The sequence below is a fragment of the Ailuropoda melanoleuca genome, chromosome X (genome assembly GCF_002007445.2).
Source record: "Ailuropoda melanoleuca isolate Jingjing chromosome X, ASM200744v2, whole genome shotgun sequence".
NCBI lineage: Eukaryota > Metazoa > Chordata > Mammalia > Carnivora > Ursidae > Ailuropoda > Ailuropoda melanoleuca.
Genome location: NC_048238.1, coordinates 107,263,040 through 107,283,381, shown reverse-complemented (window position 1 = coordinate 107,283,381; position 20,342 = coordinate 107,263,040).

The window sequence follows — 20,342 nt, the reverse complement described above, 5'->3', positions numbered from 1 at the left end:
GCGGCGGCGGCTGCACAGGCGGCGGCGGCGGCGGCGGCGGCGGCAGCCGCGGCAGCATCACACACTTACACACTCACTGGGGGCGGAGCCTGGGCAGCCCGAAGCCGCGACATGGAGCCTGCACGTTATCGGCCCCGGATCTGGCAGGGGCTCGCCGCGCCAGCCTGCGCCGCCCGGGACCCCCCTCTGTCAAAATCAGCTGGTGGGAGCGACCGCAGAGCCGGGGACTTGGGCCCGAGCCCGAGGAGCAGCTGCAGGGATGCGGGCGGGGGGCTCGGGACCCAGGCTTCGAGAAGGGGACCCCCCCTCTCTGAACCCCCGCCCACTCCCACCGCGGGAGTTACTACTGTTGGAACCAGAAAAGAGTGCACTAACTGCTGCGGGGGTCGGGGTCGACCTCCCACTACCCAGGGACTCTCCTCTGGCTCCGGAGCACTGGAGCAAACTTTGGCGGGCCCGAGCATCCCCCGGGCCCGCAGCGCAGAGCATGCGGGGCCGGGAAGGAGAAGGCGGTCACCTTCACCGTCCCCGCGGCGCCGTGTGCCCGCACCCAGGCCGGCCAGGCATGCCGCAGTGCCGTGCCCGGCTGCGGGGCGCAGGGCGCGGCGCGCACCTAGTAGGTCCGCGAGCTCCGGGCCCCGGATTCCGTAGGCTGCGAGGGGAGGCATTAGCGACTGCCCCTGTGTGAACTATGGGTTCGAGATTAGGACGCTGGAAAAGTCGGGTGCACTATCACCTTCCCCGCACACCCGCCACGTGCCTTGGGCAAAGGACTTCTGCTCTTTTCCTCCTCTGGGAAATGGGAAAGCCACGGGGTATGTGCCCCTTGGCCCACCCACCGGCTGCCTGTCTCCCTTCGGCCGGAGAATCTGTCTCTGTCCACGTGCAGCTTCTACAACCCCCCTTCAGCCTCCAGTGGTGGTCCAGGACAGGGTGCATCCCTTTAGCCAATGCCCTCAGGGAAGGCTTCCTGGCCTCCGAAGGGAGAAGGGGTGAAGGAAGGGGTGGGGCCGCATTCTGGCGTTTCAGGAGCAGTGGTACTCTGGAGTCCCGGACACCTCACTTGCCTTCTTCGTGTTATTATACAGAGGAAGTCGTATGGGCGTGTTATTGAAATCCTAAGGCTAGGACTCTTAGGAAGAGCAGGAGACTGAGCTTTGACAGAGCAGGGTGCCAGTTCTGATCTATCTGTGTGACTCTGAGCAAAGCCTCTTCTCTGGGGCTCATTTTCTTCATCCGTAAAAAGAGAGACTTGATCCAGCTGCCATCTGGCTCTTGCCACTCTGGCCATTCTCCTTCCTGTTCTCTAACACTATCTCATATTCTCCAAATCGTCCAAACAGCTTTGCTTTACTTTTTTTTTTTTCCAGGAGAAAGGGAGGCATTAAGACTGGGTACTTTGCTCAAGGTATGACATTTCTCCTCGAGGGGAAACTAGACAGGAACCTAGCATCCGGGAAGCCCTTTTGCCACTAAACGAAATAGAAGGTGCTACAGCTTCCAGAAGTGGCTGCCTTGGGAATCTGAACTTGAAGGGGCCCAGAGTTTCAGCTGTTCTGCAATCTTAGTATGAGAAAAGAGCACATTGCTAACGTATAGAAACAAGGGGCTAAGATATGGCTCCTCTTGCACCCAGTGAGGCTTTGCTCAAATGTGTATTTATTTTGCATAAAACCAAGTTCTTAACAAATTCTGGGTGACTGAGTGCCAATCAGCCAACAGAGCAGCCAAGGGAAGAGTACGTTTCCAATTGCCTTATCAGTTTGGCTTCTCATAAACTCCTCTGGTCAAAGAGGAGATCTATTGGCAAAAGTGGCGCAAATGGTCTCTGAGGCTTGTTGATTCGTGGGCGTTTCAGTCTTCAGCCCTTGCCTGTGAGCCCCGGAGGTGGCAGGGGCTGCTCTGCTCTGATTCTGATTCGTGGCCCCCAACCTCTGTGCCCTCTGTAAATGATTCTCAAATTGGATTTGATTGCTAATAATGATTGTTGCCAGGGCTAGTGCTTGATCCGCTAGAAAATCCTTAGAGGAAAACCAGAACATCCACAATTAACACTTAAATGTGGTGATTATGGTCACTTTGTATTCACTTTTCTCACCAGATCATATTGATTGTGGAAAGACACACAAAAAATAATAACGTGCTGGGTAAACAAATTTACAACAGAAATAAAGCTGCTCCTTTAAGAATTCCAGACCCCCATCACCCCACTGGTGCACTTTCTTCCCAATCAGCGGGAGGACCAAGCAGAAGCAGAAGGAGCCAGCAAGAGGCAGCACTTGGAACAGAAGCGCCTGCGGGAAGGAGAGAAGAGACAAGTGGTGCCTGCTGCTGCTTCCGAAAAGGGGCAGGGGCTTTCTCTTCCTGAGATCAAAACCAGGAGGGAAGGCTGGGCTGGGAGAAGGAGCTCGCACTTCCAGCCACCCTCCTGGAACAGGGAGGACACTGAGAGAGGCAGCATCCTAGAAGGGGCCGGCCAGCCTGCCCAGGCCCAGCACTCGCTCCCTGTCACCATCAGCTCCCAGGCAGTGTAGCAGCTCCGTCTTCTCCCTTTCTCCTCCTCCTGCCCATCTCTGGCTCTGATGGGGCCCCAGAGCCTTAGAACTCAGCTCTTCAGTGGACCTTCAGATGTGCCTTCAAGCCAAGCTTCCTCCAGCACGCGAGCCGGAGGAAAGGGAAAGCAGGTTGCAGGGAGGGCAGGAGCAAGGGAAAGTACAAAATCAGAGCCAGCTCCTGCTGTCCTACTGGCGGCTCAGCCATCTAGTCCCTCAGTCTGGTTGCTTTCCTCCCATTCCACCCCCTGGGGCACCTCAGCTGCTGTGGAAGATTCCTCTGGCCCAGGCTGTTGTCCTGGCTTTTTGCCTGGCAAAGCCCCTCTCTGATCTGGCAACACTGCTCTGAGTTCGGAGTTCAGCCCAACTTCCAGAAGTCACAGCCTCTCCCCTTTGGCCCTCCCCTCACTGTTGGCTTCTCCCCCTCTCTCTGACCAGGCCCCCACCACACCTCACCGATCCCCCGTGTTCAAAAACCCTGACCCAAAGAACCTCCTGGAAGGACCGCTGGCTCAAGAGAACAGAATCAAAACTAAGACTTCATGACTCAAGGAGACTTGATGGGTCTTTATCTCTGGAGGTAAAACCAGAAATCATTTTTTAAGAGGCTTGATTGTATAGAAATGCTGATTCTCCGACTTTCTGAAGTGAGATTTTTGACTTGAATTACTTCTAAATGAGTTTAATTTGGAGTCTCCAGGTACTAATCTTCATTTCAAAGGACTCGAAATCTTCCATTCTTACAGTTGCAGTAAAGGCACGATCACGCAGGCTTTGGTAGATAGTGTCTACAAGTAAGATTAATTTAAGAAAGTTTCACTGTGAATGTCAGTTCCGAGAAATGAACAAATCGACAGCGTGTGATACATGTGTCATCCTGCCACACCTCAGATTTCCACTTAAAATATTAAGCATTTCTTTTTGACCTGGTGTGCAATCAGGCCGAGGTCCTCTCTAGGAGGGAATTCTGGTCCAGGGAACGGCTCATCTGAGGGAGCGTGCCTGAAAGAACTCCAGAATCCGTGGGCTCATGGACGCAGCACTTTCCACTACTGTGTCTAGCCCTCTGGCGTGCCAATGCTTGTAACTTCAGAATATCTGTACCTGGTCCACGGACGTGCCCCCAGAAACTGTAAGCCTCATGACGGGAGGACCTAGGTCGGTGGCATCAAAGCCTAGCACAGGATCTGACGCGTAGCAAGTCCCTTCAGGGTCAAGCCCCCCAGGCTCCGCAAAGGCCCCGATCCCAGGGGGCGATGTGAACATAGATCAGGACAATTTTCCGAACTTCTGGTTCTACCACTTTGTCCTGTGGATCTCAATCCTGTATCACAATTGCAAGTCCCTGCTCTTGGGCTTTCTGGTGATCTTGGACAATGACCCCATCTCAGGGATCTTCCAAAGTCCCCGGCTCTGGGTGCCTACTGGGTCCTAAATATCAAATACCACATAACTTTATGTCAATCACTGTGTAATTAGATGTACCGTATTGAAGATGATGCTATTATGATTTTATATGGGACATTCCTGTGACTCCTTGTATATATTTAGCCTAAAAATAAAGAGATGATGTCGACTGACCCTTTTGTGACGTGCCAGGAGCTGTGCTGAGCATTTTACGAACATTATTTTGTTTACTCCGCACCATGCTTCTCTGAGGTAGGCACTGTTATTGTCTACTACACATCTTGCAGGAGGAAACCCAGGCTCTCAGAGGCTGAGGACTTGCCCCGAGTCACAGAGCTCATAAGCGCTATAGCCAGGCTTTGTCCCCAAGTTTGCTGCCAGAGCTCAGGTCCTCACACGTGCTGCCCCGAAAGCCTCCATTCTGCACTCACAAAGGGTTTCCTCTCACTGTGGCCACGGGGAAGGAGGCAAGGAAGGGACCCTTATCTCGGTTTGACAGTTGAAGGAACAGGTTAAGTGACTTTGCCAAGATCATACGGTGGGACAGCTGAGCAACTTAAGCTAAGACAGGCTCATCTAGGTCCGAATACAGCGTGTGCTCTACTTACCACATTACCGTTTATAGCCCCGGGGCCGCTCCCAGGCACTCTAACACCCTGGGACTTTGGCAGTGCAGTGGCATCAGTTAACTGTTGGATTAAAAAAAAAAAATTCTCATGGTGCAATTTCCCTGATCTCAACTGTGGCCGAACTGGGGGAAGGCAGTTGGCTGAGCCAGGCCCTCATATTAAAGAAAGTCAGTCAGGCAACAGGAAGCAAGAAGATGGTGGAGCAATTCTTGCTTCATCACTCAAGGAGACTCAGCTGGGTCTTTTTCCTGGAGATTAGAAATCTAGGCTGACTGGCGGAGAGTGCCCGGTGGCTGGCCCTGAGCTGTCCCTGGGGAATCCTCTTCCTCATCTGAGGACTCCATCCCCTTGTCTATAAATTAAGGGGGTTGGAAACACTCCAGCTCTGACATTCTAGGGCTCCTTGATTTGAAGTTCCTTCATACAACACCCACCCCCAACCTCCATCCATGGCCAAGCGCAGATTGGTAATTTATAATGATGAGAAAGGTAAAGTGACAAGTCACCCCGATTACCCAGATCGATCATCTCCATGCCTGGTCCGGTGATTGAGAAATCTGCTTCCTGGAGCTCCAGTGCCCAGTCCCTGGGCTGCTCTCATAAACCCATTCAGCAGCGTGGCTGCCAAGAGTCCTTTCCCAGAGCCCACTCTGCAAGGTTGAAGGGCCGAATTCCAGAGGGAAGTTAAGCATTTTCCCAGTGGCCAGACAGAGGGAACCTAATGTCTCTGAAAGTGCTTTGTAAATGGGAAGAAGCCCCATATAAACGTGTGCTCTCCTCATCCCTAGGGTTGCTGTCTCGGAGGCTTGTCCATCGGTGACAATCAGCAGTGGTTTTGTTTCTGTTTTTGTTTGGCAAAGGGACACACATGCTGTGGGGGCCAGAGTCTGGCTAATAAGCTATAAGTTTTGATGCCGTCAAAATTATATTAAGAAGTAGAAACTTCTTTTCACTGAGTAATCATTTTTTTGGAAAGGGTTCAGGTTATTGATTTTCATATTGAAACATTTAAGAGTTTGTTTAAAGCTTCCTGGTTCTTAGCAGCATGTGAAACCTTTATTTTTCTGTGAAGTTGCTAGCAATCAAATCCTTAGCAACGGCATTAGAAGAAACGAAATGGCTGCCTACAGTAAGCTTTCAGCTGCTCTGCCTTTCTGTTTTCAGGAAGTGGAATGCACTGTAAGTCCCTCACGCTTTGGAGTACTCTTTTCTTTCAGCTTTATCGAGGTGTCATTAAGAAACAAAAATTGCATCCATTTAAGGTATACACAAAGGGACGGTTTGATACATCGTGAAATGATTATCACGATCAAACTAATTAACACACCCATCATCTCAAACAGTAACCATTTGTGTGTGTGTGTGTGTGTGTGTGTGTGTGGTGAGAACACTTAAGACTTACTCTATTAGCAAATTTCAAGTACATAGGACAGTATCATTAACTGTAGTTACCATTAGCTCTGTACCCTAGATCCCTATATACCAGCCGAACATTAGATCCCCAGAACTTACTCATCCTTTAACTGCAAGTTTCAAGGATGGACATCAGAGGTACAAGTAGGCCAGTTGTTCCATGGGGGGAGGGGGAACACAGGCATCAGCACTGGGAGATTTCGCCTAATCTCCTCCCTCCTGGGAACAGCTGCCCCAAAGAGGCCCTGCTGCCCAGCCACTTGCTGGTTGCCCCTTGCTCTTTTTCACGGCAGTTGGACCAGCTGGGGGTGATGGAGGAGAGACTCAGAGTCGGCTGCCCTGGAGCAGATGCGCGGCCGAGAAGGCTTTCCACCACTTATCCAACGGCCTGGCTTGGGCTCTTCCTTTCCTAAACCTACAACCACCTCCACGAATCAGCCCGCTCTGGATCTCCCACCAATGATAACGGGATCTACTATGAAGGGGCCAGTAGGCCCTGCCCATCACCACCCAATGTCTACTTGGCTTTGCTACGAGGGATCCAATTAAAAGGTGTCCTCCAGTCCAAAGCTCCTCCTTCTGACAGACTACAGCCAAGAAGAGGGCCACGTCCCTCCCCCAGCAGCACCTCAAGGTGTTACCCTGGAGCCTCAGTAGCCTTTCTTTACGTCGACTCACCAGACTTTGTGACCTGACTTATTAGAGCATGATGGTTTTTTACTTACATTTGAATTTATCAGCAGGATGATGCCCCCAAGATCACCTTTTTCTTTCCTGTCAGCACTTAGTTTTGTATATCATAGAATCATGGAATATCAGCACCACCAGGGGCCTTACTGATTATCTCCAGCCCAACAGGGGCCCAGATTGCTCACCAAGATCACACAGCTAGCTCTATCCGGGTCGGAGCCCTAATCATGTCTTCCAAGTCTCAGCTGAATGCCCAAATCCTACAGTCCTGAAATCTCAAGTCATTGCATCTTACACCATTTTTAATTACATGTAAAATACTTGTTATTTGAACTATTAATTAAGGAAACTCTTGTCCTTTGGAGAAAAATGCAAATTTCCATCCAAGAGTCTGTAAGAGAATTGTTGAGGTGGTGGTTTGTTTTGAGGATTGATAGTCTCTAGTCAATAACTGTCAGCAAGTGTTCATTAAGCTTCAAAAGGTCCCAAGTCAGGTAGACACTTTGCCCCGTAGCACTGCTTAAAGAGGGAAAACACAAGCTCTACTTAGAAAACACGTGCAATTTACCTTATTTATTTATTTATTTATTTTTTTTTTTTTTAAGATTTTTTTTTTTTTTTTTTTATTTTTNNTTTTATTTATTTATTCAACAGAGATAGAGACAGCCAGCGAGAGAGGGAACACAAGCAGGGGGAGTGGGAGAGGAAGAAGCAGGCTCATAGCAGAGGAGCCTGATGTGGGGCTCTCCCGCAACGCCGGGATCACGCCCTGAGCCGAAGGCAGACGCTTAACCGCTGTGCCACCCAGGCGCCCCAGCAATTTACCTTATTTAAAGCAGGCCCTCCTGGAATGAATTATGCTGGCTCTATGAACTGTAAGGTACCAAAGTAGTTCTCAAAGAATAGAACCAAAAACAAAGCCATAGGCTCTGGGGAGGGAAATGCGCTGACCATACTTTCATTTCCCATTAATGTCATTAAGAACGTGTGTTTTCTCCAACATGGTATCCTTTACACAGTATCTGCGGGTTAAGAAAATCCCGCCAGTGTAGGACCTACATGCTTTGTTTCCCCAAATCCCTCTTTTGATTTCTATCAGGATAGAATTCTTCCCTCCCCATTCTGATTTGCTGGGCTGTGTTTGAGCAAATGCTTCGCTTAGACCAAACAGCAACCATATTCTATCTCCAAAGCAGGCAAAACTTTTGCTTACTTTGCTCATCCATCTCAAATGCATCAGAGACAAATGTGGCGTGTGGGAAGAAAATCTGTTTTTGTGGGGCGCCCGGGTGGCTCAGTCGTTAAGCGTCTGCCTTCAGCTCAGGTCATGATCCTAGGGTCCTGGGATCGAGCCCCATATTGGGCTTCCTGCTCAGCGGGGAGTCTGCTTCTCCCTCCCCCACTCTGCCTGCTTGTGTTCCCTCTCTCGCTGTATCTCTCTCTGTCAAATAAATAAAATATTTTTGAAAAATTTTTTGATACCATATTCAAGAGCTAGTGAAGGCTGAACACATGACCTGGTATTTTCCTTCCATTTTCACACGCCACAGTTTTTGTTACAGTATCTGCCTTCGACTGAGAGCACATTTTTAATGAGTGGGTTTTTTTTTCCTGAGCCATCATCCTGTATTAATAGGCTTCTATGTAGCCAGTTAGAACCTATGCATAGCACTCATTAAAGTGTAGTTTCTTGAAGTTCGCTGATAGCATAATGAGAAAAACTTTCTGCAAGAGTTCTGTTTATAGTTAACATATTCTAAGGTTGGAGAGGCATTAAAATAGTTGATGGGGACAAGTTTGCAATCTCAATGAGACCCGAAGATAACCATAAAATAAGGAACAAACCTCTCAGGGTGAGTCCATGAATCAAGGACCTAGTATTCCTCTTGGAATGTGGTTAAGACCATACAAACTATTGCAATGTATAAACAGGGGCTTTCTATACAAAACAGGGGATAATATATAAAACTTTTAGCAGTTTTTTTTTTAGAATTTCCAGCTGCCAAAGAGCGGGCCTCCTGGCAAAACAAGACTGACATTCTGAACCATATAATATGTCCTATAGAAACTTTGAGGTATCAACATGTAAATATCAGTGTCAACATTGATACATGGACACACAAAATTTTGAAAATTGCTAAAAACCTCACAAAAGTTTTTAACTAAAATATTCTTCTCATAGAATGTTAGAGCTTGAAAAACCCTTAGAGATCGTGGGTCGGCGATGGCATTTTGCAGCTAACGGAAAAGATCAGAGAGGGAAAATGAGCAGAAGCCACTGTGAAAGCTTTAAAGGAACAGAATCCAATGTCTAACCCATGCCTCCTGCGTCAAGCCCAGCGCTCGTTCCTCTCCATCACATGCTTCTCCGCAAAACATGCCAATAGTCGACATCATTTAGAAGAGCAACAAGTCAGTCCTCCAAACGAAATAGCCCAAACTCAGGAAGGTATCGAGGCCCCAGGCACATGTGGAAACATTATTTGATCACTCTGGTTATGTTTACAAAGGTTTGTCATAGTCCCCCAGAAGCTCCAGGGCCAATCCCGCCTGGGGACCAAGACCCCACCTTCTTTTCTGTAAGTGCTGTACATTAGTAGGAATCCCCTCAGGGAAATGTATTCCTGGGAAGGGGTAAGAAGGACAATCGATTTCAAGAGGATCCCATCAAAAGAAATTGAAGAGTGAGGGAAGATGACAGCCAAGTCCTTGTCACGCCCAATTCAAAACTGTTTAAGTCTCTGTGCATTCATGCTCACATCCCAAACTCAGCAAGGGTTCCTAAAAGAGCCACGACAGCAAGTCAAGGCAGCAAACAGAAACTATGAAAGTGCAGGAATTTCAGTCCCTTTATCCCCGAGACACCTGAAGATCATGGGTCACTCTAGGTTGTCCCTGTATTTCCTGAGATGGTAGGTTCCGTTTTTTTAAATGTACTCCTGTCTATGTTTTATTTTCTGTTCTCCCCATCAGAATGGCAGCTTCAGAAGGGGAAATGTATTTGTCTTTTTGTTTTGTACTTTTTGTTTACAAATGAGTTTAGACATACAGAACAGTGGCAAAAACAGTACAAAGAGCTGCCATAAACTCTTCACCCAGCTTCCCCCATGGGGAACAACTTGCAGAGCAGTCCTGAGATGGTGAAAACTGGGAAATTAAAATTGGTACAGTACTAGTCACTGAACTACAGAAATCATTCGAATGTCACCACTTTCCCCCCAGTCTCCTTTTTTCTTTTTTTCTGTGCAAGAATCCAGTCTGGAATCCCACATTGCATTTTGATGTCCCGTCACCTTAGTATCCTCTAATCTGTGATGGTTTCTCAGTTTTTCCTTGATGTTAATGACTTTGATACTTTTGATGAGCACAGGCTGCTAATTTTGAGAATGTCTTTCAATTTGAGTTTGTCTGGTGGTTTCTCATGATTAGAGTGAGGTCATGCAATTCTGGTAAGAATATCAAAGAAGTAATACTGTACCCTCCTCATTGCATTATATTACAGGGGTCATGGTGCTAACGTTATCATTGGTGATATTATTAACCTTGATCACCTGGTTAAAGCATCTGCTGGGGTTCTCCACTGTAAAGTAATGACTTTTCCCATTGTAATTAATAAAGACCTTGGGCAAGAGACTTTGAGATTGTAGAAATAATCTGTTTCTCCACAAATTTTTCTTCATCCATCAGTGGATCGTGCTACAACAATTATTATTGTGATGTTTTAATGGTGGTTTTCTATTTCCCTCTTTCCTTCTTCATTTATCAATTGGCCTCATTCTCTAAGGAAGAGCTGCCCCCATTTATTGAATTATTTATATCACCATGGACTCATGTACACTTATTATCTTTTATAAGTTATAATCTAATACTATCATTATTTCTTTTGTCTCTCAGATTGTACCATATTTGGCCATTGGGAGCTCGTTTAGTTTGGGACCTGTTTTCCTATTGACATGCACTCACCGTTTTGAGCAATTTCTATTCTTAGTTACAACATGTTCCACGCTCATCTTGCATTTGCTTTGCCCCAGCCCTGGAATCAACAACCACTTCCTCGAGGGTCCCCGATTGCTTTTATGGGAGCAAGGTATTTAGAAACCAAGATCTGGGCACTAGGTGTACTCATCGCTCCTGGGGTATCATTGCTCCACATCTCTCAGCAGACAGAGCTGGGAGTGTGTCTGTGTGTGTGTTTACGTGTGTGTGTGCCTGCGTGTCCACGTGTTCACGTGTGTGAATTGTCTATTCTTGTTTTTTACCCATTTATTATATTAGGTTCTTGGTTGTTTGTCCCTCAACTTTTAAGAGTTCTTTATATCGGAAGGATATAAGCCTTTTCATCTGTGGTGTATGTTGCAAATATTTGTCTCCCAGTTTGTCAGCTGTCTTTGACTTTCTTTATAGTGGTCTTTGCCATGTATTTTTTAATTGTATATAGTCAAATTCATTGATCTTTTCTTTTGTTGGCTCTGGATTTGAGTTCTAATTAGAAAGGCATTCCTTACATCAAATTTAAGAGGAATTCACCCAACATTCTTCCAGTATTTGCATGGTTTCATTTCTGACATCTGGATCCCAATCCATTTGGAGTCTATTCATGTCTTTTATGTGAACAAAAAAAGGACACTTTTTTTCCAAGAGACTTCCCAGTTTTCCCAGAAATTCTTATGAAAAAGTCCATCTTTATACTATCTCGACCCCAGTGATTTGAGATAACACTTTTGTCACATATTAAATTACTCTTTTCTTCAGTGTTTTATTCATGAATGGATAATAAATTTTATCGAAAGTTTTTTCAGCACCTATGGAGATAATTATATGACTTGTTTCCTTTGATCTATTAATACACTGTATTAATGAATATCCTATTGTTAAACGAACCTTACATGCCTGGAATAAATCTCACATGGTCCTGGTGTATTATTTTCATAATGCGGTATTGGATTCTGTTTGCTAATATTTCATCTGGTATTTTTGCATTGATACTCATGCGTGATGCTATTCCCTAGTTTTGTTTCTTATTATTACCTTCATCTAATTTAGATATCAATGTTATATTTGCTTCGTAGAAGGAGTTAGAAAGTTTTCCTTTCTTTTCAATGCTCAGGAAGAATTTACAGTGCATTGGGAAAAACTGGTATTTGAAGATTTGGTAGAATTCCTCTGTAAAATCACCTGAGCCTGGTATTTCTTTTGGTGTGGGTGTAAAAGCTTAAAACATTCTGTACTCCTGGGGCGCCTGGGTGGCACAGCGGTTAAGCGTCTGCCTTCGGCTCAGGCCGTGATCCCGGCGTTACGGGATCGAGCCCCACATCGGGCTCTTCCGCTATGAGCCTGCTTCTTCCTCTCCCACTCCCCCTGCTTGTGTTCCCTCTCTCGCTGGCTGTCTCTATCTCTGTCAAATAAATAAACAAAATCTTTAAAAAAAAATTCTGTACTCCTTTGATGGAAATTGGTCTGCTTAGCTTTCTAAATAAAAAAAAATCAAAAAGCTCATTTTCAGTGATCTAGATTTTCATAAGAAATCATCTATTTCATTAAGGCTTTCAAATGTTTTTACATACAGATATGAAAAGTCGTATCTCAGGTTTTATTTAAATTTCTTCCCTCTTATCTTTGCTTGTTTTTTACAATTTTACCTTCCCCTTTTTTCTTTAGTTACTGATTTAACTATTTTGATAATTTTCAAGAAACAATCTCCAATGATTTTGATTTTCTAGTTACATCTACTTTTTCTATCCCCTGCTTCATTAGTTCCTGCTTTTAACTTCATTATTTTCTTCCTTGTTCATTTTTTGTTTACTTTGGTTTTTTCTCCTAGTTTTTTTTTTGAGCTAAGTCTTTCATATAGTTGCAGTCTTTCATTTTTATTGAGAAAAGTGTATAGTGCATTGAATTAGTCTCTGATCACTGCTTTGAATGTATTCCATAGATTCTGATGTATACTGTTTTCAGTGTAATTATTTTGTAAATTCTATAATGTCAATTTACATTTTCTGTTTTACTGAAGAGTTGTTTGATAGAAGGTTTTCTTAATTTCAAATTGAAGAGCATTTTCTATTTTTGTTTTGTCAATACTGTCTACTTTTATTACCTTGTGATTAGAGAGTATTGTTTGTAATATTTTTGCTTTATGGAAGTTACTGATATTTTCTTTATGCTCTAGTATCAATCAATATTGTGCCTGTGCCATGGTTTATTGAGAGAATGTGCATTTGCTCTTATAAGGGAATTCAATATGTATCCATAAAATCCACCCAATTGATTGTGTTGTTTAGCTCTTCTCTGTCCCTGCTTAATTACTGTCCACTTGATCTTTTTTATGCTGAGAGAGGTTTATTAATCTCTCCATTATTAGTGCCATCTCCTGTAGATTTTGCTTCATAAAGGTTGTTGATGTCTTATTTGGTACATAAATATTCATAAATGATATATCTTTATTGTGAATCATGGTTTTTAGCACTAATATGTATCCTTATGTCTACAAGAAACCCACTTTAAATAGAAATAAATGGATAGGTTTAAAGTAAAATATGGAGAAAGATAGAACACACAACCAGTAACCAAGGGAAAGCTATATTAATTTCAGACAAAGTAGACATTGGAATATCGTCAAGGATAAACAGGGACATTACATAATAATGAGAGGTCAATTCCTCAAGAAGACATAACAGTCTTTAAAGTTCATACACCTAACAACAGAGCTTCAAAACACCTGAGGCAAAAACACTGATCAATTTGAAAGGATAAATAGACAAATCTATACTTAAAGTTGGAGATCTCAAGATTCCTTTCTCGGTAATTGATAAAACAAGTAGGCAGAACCTCAGAAAGTATACAGATAACCTGAACAACACTGTTGTGATAATTGATATTCACAGAATGCTCCACCTGGCAACAGTGTATCCATAAACGTTCTTTCTAAGGGTACATGGACTAGTCACCGTGATAGACTATAATTTGAGCCATAAAACAAAAGTTAAATTTAAAAGAAGAGAAATAATAAAATTATGCTCCTAGACTATAACAGTTTTAATACAGAAGTCAATAACAAAAAGAGATCCGGAAAATGCCCAAATATTTGCAAATTAGACAACATACCGCTTCTGAACAAGCCATGGGTGAATGAGGCATCCCCCGAGCAAGTTAAAAAAGTATTTTGAACTGAATGAAAATAAGAATACAGCATATCAAAATTGGTGGGGCACAGTTAACACAGTGCCAGAGGGAAATGTATAGCATTCAGTGCATAAATTAGAAAAAACGGGAGAAAGATCTAAACTCGGTAATCTAAGTTTCTACCTTAAATAGACAAAGAACAGCAAATGGGACCCACAAGGAAAAGGAAGTAAATAACAAAGATGAGAAGAGAGATCAATTCCATTGAAAATGAACACAATGGAGAAAATCAGTGAAATCAAAAGGTTCTTTGAAAGATTAATAAAACTGATAAAACTCTAGACAAGAAAAAAATCAACAATAAAAAGAAGTTTTCTACTAGGTCACAGTTAATGCTCTGTGGCTTGAAACCGGCTTTGTCCGGTATCAGTATCACTGTCTCTTCTGGTTTCCATTTCTCAGTTATTCTTTCATTCATCCTTTGTTTGTAGCCTTGCCACACCAAGTTGTTTTAGGTCCAGGTTTGTATATGGCTTGTAGTTGGATCTTCTATTATGAGCCAACTAAGGTGTTGATTAAGAATTAATATGAGAAACAAACTGAGGGCCCCAGAGGGGAGGGGATGGGGGAATGGGATAGACCGGTGATGGGTAGTAAGGACGGCACATATTGCATGTTGCACTGGGTGTTATACGCAACTAATGAATCATCGAACTTTACATTGGAAACCGGGGATGTACTGTATGGTGACTAACATTAATATAATAAAAAATCATTAAAAAAAAAAGAATTAATTGATGGGAGCACCTGGGTGGCTCAGTTGGTTAAGCATCCAAATCTTGATTTTGGCTCAGGTCATGATCTCAGGATCGTGAGATCAAGCCCCATGTTGGGCTCCGCGCTGGGTGTGGAGACTGCTTAAGATTCTCTCTCTCTCTCTCGGGGCGCCTGGGTGGCACAACAGTTGAGCGTCTGCCTTCGGCTCGGGGCGTGATCCCGGCGTTGTGGGATCGAGCCCCACATCGGGCTCCTCCGCTATGAGCCTGCTTCTTCCTCTCCCACTCCCCCTGCTTGTGTTCCCTCTCTCGCTGGCTGTCTCTATCTCTGTCAAATAGATAAATAAAATCTTTAAAAAAAAAAAAAGATTCTCTCTCTCTCTCTCTCTCTCTCTGGCCTCCCTGCCCTCATGTGTGTGCATGTGCCCTCTCTCTCTCTCTTAAAAAAACTAATTGATGAGTTCAGCTTAATTGCATCTGTTGATATGACTGATAGGTTTTCTCTCAAATGTGCCATAATATTATATCATTATGCTTATTTTGCTCTATTTTCCATGACTTTCTCTACAAGATACAAATACTTCTCTTTTTCTTTATAATTTTCTTCCGTTGCTTAGGAAGGCCTGTTTTTTTGTGCTAGTGTTTACCGTTGTGGTTATACTTTTTTTTTTTTTTTAAACATACCTGGATTTCTTGTTTAACCTTTTACTGTTTGGTTTTCCTACTGGTTCTTCCCAGTTCCTGTAACACACACCCATCACCTTTCCTATTTTGTCTTTCAGTCTCCTTTTTCCTCCTAATGGTAACTGGATTATTTCTACTCTGTCACAATTTGTAGTTTTGTGCATTAATATCCCACCACAATTCTTACTTTCTGTCTTAGATATATCTTAATATGCTCACCGCCATTCCTTTTGCACAAGTTTCCCAGTTAATATGATTGGATGAAGGTCACCCCCTATGATATTCCTCAAAATGAGCTGAGAAATGCAGAATTCCCTCAGTTCTTGTATATTGCACACTGGTTTCCTGTAGTCTGGAAACTTGAAGAATGGCCTGGTTGGATATATCATCCTTGCTTCATGCTATCTTTCATTGGGTTGGGTTTTTTGTTGTTGTTTTTTTTAATGCTGCCATGCTCCATTGTTGCCCTGCTTTGTATGTTTGTTTTGAAAAGTCTATGTCAGCCTGATTGTTTTATCAGCTAATTGATCTTTTTGCCTGGAGGCCTCAGAGATTTTATTTTTCTTTTTGAAATCTAATACTTTTACCAGGTCATGTCTTGGAGCTGATCATTCTCTGTTAATTTCCCTAGGTGCCTGTGGGTCAATCCAGGTCTTCTTCTATTTCTGGAAAGTTTTCTTATTGTATAGTTTTAAATCTTAGCTCTGTTCCAGTGCTTTGCTGTTTCTTCTCCAGGGACTCCAATAATACAAGTATTATTCCTTCTTTGCCTCTCTTCCCTTCCTACTGCCTTCTCCATGACCATTTTTACTTATTTCTTTATGGCATTTTTATTCTCTTGGTTTTACCTCCTTGCCTTTTTTCATTTCAACCTGTTCTCTTTCCCTTGGGCCCCTTGCAATGTATTCTTCCTTTATGAGATAATTTTGTCATTTTCTTCCATTTATTTCCAAAGTTCACTCAAGTCTCTTTATTTCAGTCCATTTCTACTTTTAGTTTCGAATTTCTGATTTAAGGTGGTTTTTTATAGCCTTAAGAGCTTGTTGAAACATATTTAATTATATCTGCTGGTTTACACATGGTTTTTTCTAGGCTTCATGTTTTGTCTTGGTTTGGGGGGGTACCTCCCTCAGTTGGTATGTATTTTTTATTTCCTGATTTTCTGCCAGAGCTTTCTTTTCTTTTGTTCATTTTTGTGGCATTAGGGCATTTTACAGGACTTCTAATGTAACAGCACTGCTATGAACTGAATCGCATCCCCTCAAAATCCATACATTGGAGCCCTAACCTCCAATGCGACTGACTCTAAAGAGGTAAGTAAAGGTAGGGCTCTTATCCTTTAGGATTGGTGGCCTTATAAGAAGAAGAAGATCTCTCTCTCTCTCTCTCTCTCTCTCTCTCCATGCATACACAGAAGAATGGCCATACAAGGACACAGTAAGAAGGTGGCTGACTTCAAGCCAAGAAGAGAGCCCTCACAAGAATCTGAACCCTGCCAGACCTTGACCTTGGACTTCCCAGCCTCCAGAACTGTGAGAAAGTGAGTGTCTATTGTTTAAGCCCCCAGTCTATGGTATTTGTTGTGGCACCTCAGGCTGACTTAATCCAGGGAGCTGCTTCTGTCAGTATAGCAAGGTTCAGGTAATTCCATAGTGGTGGTGGGGGTTAGAAGTTTTTAGATTTTGTGGCTCTCTTTCGTCTTACAGGGCCTTGAATTTTCCCCCTTTTCCTTTGTATTCCTCTTGACTTCCCAATTGCCAAATGATTCTTTTCTCTTTTTTTGTGTTTTTCCCCCAAAAGCTAGGTGTTTTGAAAGCTGTTCCTTTATACCTTGCCTCTCCTTTCACCTCATGCCTGCTTGTTTAACTAGGCCTTGACCATATGTATCACTTCAATCATGTGTAATTTGAAGTTCCCTGCTTGTGGTTCATGCTCCTTCCTAGAAACTTTTCCTTTTAATATTTTCAAACTTACTGTCGACTTAGTCTTTCTGGAAGTAGATTTAAAATAAACTTAGGACCTTTTGCTAACTTCCCTGTTCTGTCTTCCCATAAGATTTCCTTCATCTGCCTTTGCTTGCCGTAGAGCCTTACAGCAGGGCAGGCATGGGTTAGGGCCATGAGAGATCACATTCTGGGAACTGGTAAATTTTTTCTTTTCACTCACAGTGATTTGAAGTTTGGCCCTTCTCTGTCTTCAAGTTATGCTAAGGACATGGTTTTCATATATGTTCCCTCTTTCTTTCTTTTGTAAAAAATCCATTTGGAGGACTATCTGTCAGCTCCTTGATGTTCATTTGTGTTTACTATTTATTTATTATTATTTAAGGATGCTTTTTATTTCAACTTGGAAAAAACTAACTTTACTTCCTTTTGTGAGGGAGTAATAAATAACAGCAATACTGCTACAACTCAATGGAGAAGTAAATATAAGGATTTACATTTGTGGTGGGAGGACTGCCTGTTAGCAATAGATAATCCAAAATTCAGATATAAAATGACATCTAATGAAAACATTCTGTCAGACTCCTCCTTCAACTGTACTTTATAAAGCTTTCTTGGCAAACCAAGGGATAGAAGTCATGCATATTTATAAGGAAAAGTGCCTCCATCTTTATCTTTCTGAAACTGTCATGCAGGTTTGTGTTTTATGGTCACTGGGAATGCTTTTGGCTAAAAGTAACTAATACCCCCAGAATAGTCACTGAAACTATAAGAACACTTATGTTAACTTAACAGAAAGCATGAAATAAGGCGGTCTCAGAGTTGGGCAGGTGGTTCAACAGTGTTCTCAAGGACTTAGGCTCTTTCCATCTCGACTCTGCTACACTCAGAGTTTTGGCTTTGTGTGTATATGTGTACGGTAGTGAGGTCTTATCACCTCACGGTCACAAGAAGGCTGTTGCAGCCTCAGACACCGTGCCTACATTTTAGTGAGAAGAATAAAAAGCAGGAAGCACCTCGCTGGCCCAGTCAGAGGAGCATGCAGCTCTTGATCTCGGGGTCATGAGTTTGAGCCCCACGTTGGGTGTAGAGACTACTTAAATAAATAAATAAATAAGCTTAAAAAAGAATAAAAGGGGGGAGCCACACATACCCTGTTATCAGGAAACCGCAAGCATTCTCCAGGTCCTCCAACAGATTTCCCCTCACGTCTCATTGTCCTGCACTGAACCACACGGCCAAACCTAGGTATAGGTACCTGGCTTCCGTATCCACAGGGAGCTGAGAATGGCTGTTGAACTTGCCAACCAACAATGTCTGCTAATGATTCCAGAATAGTTGCCCCTAGCAGTTCCGCAAAAGACATCCAAGGCTACCTCCAGTCTAAGTGCTTCCAAAATAATGGTCCTTGTCACTAACACTTTAAGATTACTTCCTATAATCAAGATATGAGGTTTCAAAGTTTTTCTCATTCTGACCAGCCTGTTGTATTTATGCCTCACATGACCTAAGGAAGGAAGGCAAAGCCACACCATCCCATACGGCAGATTGAAAAGATGGCACAGTGGGTTCAGTGGAAATGCGGAGAGTTTGCATACAAAGCACAGTGATGAGCGTCAGTGACGTTCATTGTCTGACCTGAGTGACTAAGAGAACTGAGAATGTCACTGTGACATTGTGTCACTGAAAAAAACAGTCTAGAAAATGACTTGTTTCCTTCTTGAGTATCACCAATTGATAATACCTGGAGCACACTGTGTGTTCTAGGCACTGAATTGTAGAGGCTGTTAATGGCTTATTGGCTTTCTAAATGAGGGAATTTGGACTGGGGAACAACAGTGCGTCCAAATAGAATTCAGAAACTCAGAGAAACCAAACCACATCTCATAAATTCCTAACTGAAAAATTGGGTAAGGAAACTGATTTAGGCATAACCATTAACATAGAACTCTTAAGAATGCTCCCACTCTTCCTTCTAATATGATCCATCTCCTTCTTCATCTGTTTTGACTTCAGTGTAAACTCTGCCAGCTGGCATCCTAGTGGAATATAAACATTCTATAGTTATTAAACAACAACAAATCACATATTACATGTGACATAAAGATAAACAGCCAACAGTCTCTTTGTTCTCTTAGGAGAATAGCAATCCCCTTTCCCAATAATACAAATCCAGTACAAGCCTCGGGTAATTCAGGGCTTGGAAAACTCTTTCATGACATCCTCACAAGAACACACGGGGTGTATTACTGCTCTTACTTTGCAGAGGAGAGAGATCGTCTCAAGGAGGGGAAGTGACTGGTCCAAAGTCCCCCAGTTTCCCTGAGCCCTCATCTACGGCCCTTCCCTCCTTTCAGGCTGTTTCCTGGACTACCTCCCGGTTCAAGCTTTGGAAATGGCGTGCTTCTGACCACTTTACTTCCTCTGTCGTGCTAAATGAACTTGAAGTCCCACCCCAGCAGGGCACCTGGGACCAAATTTCAAAGGAATTCATCCAACATCAAATGCCTTGGTTTGCAGTTGCTGTCAGTAAAGAAGACATTTTGTCATCCACGAGCTGGCTCTCATTCTTTTCCAGTTGGACATAAACTCGACAGGGCACTTGCAACATGGTCACAAGCAAGAGCTGATTTACCCACGGCGCAATCATAATATGATTTACCTAGAAAAACAAGATCCACGGATAATGGCCCAAAAGAAAACCCTGGTATTTTAGTCACGTGGCCATGTAAGGCCAGACGAATCCGAGATAGAAAAAAAATAGCCTCCACTGTTAGACTTTATTCTTTATCCTTCTTAATAGTGGCAAGGTGAAACCCAAAGCATCAAGAAAAACTGTGAAATTAGCATTAGGCAATGAGAGCATCCAAATGAGATTCTGCTTAAAGGTGCTTTACTGAGAATGTTTTTTTATGAACTACTCACAGAGACCCAGAGGAAAGAAGGAAGAATGAATTTAACCAACGTTTACAACCAACACCGGTTTCCAAGTTCCTCTTGAATGAACATGACCTTATCGCATTTTAAGTCTGCATGATTTTACAAAACCGGACGTTCAGTCTCCAAGAAAAATCCTTTTAAAAAGCTTAACGATTTACTGGGATAATACACAGCATCTCCTTATCAGTA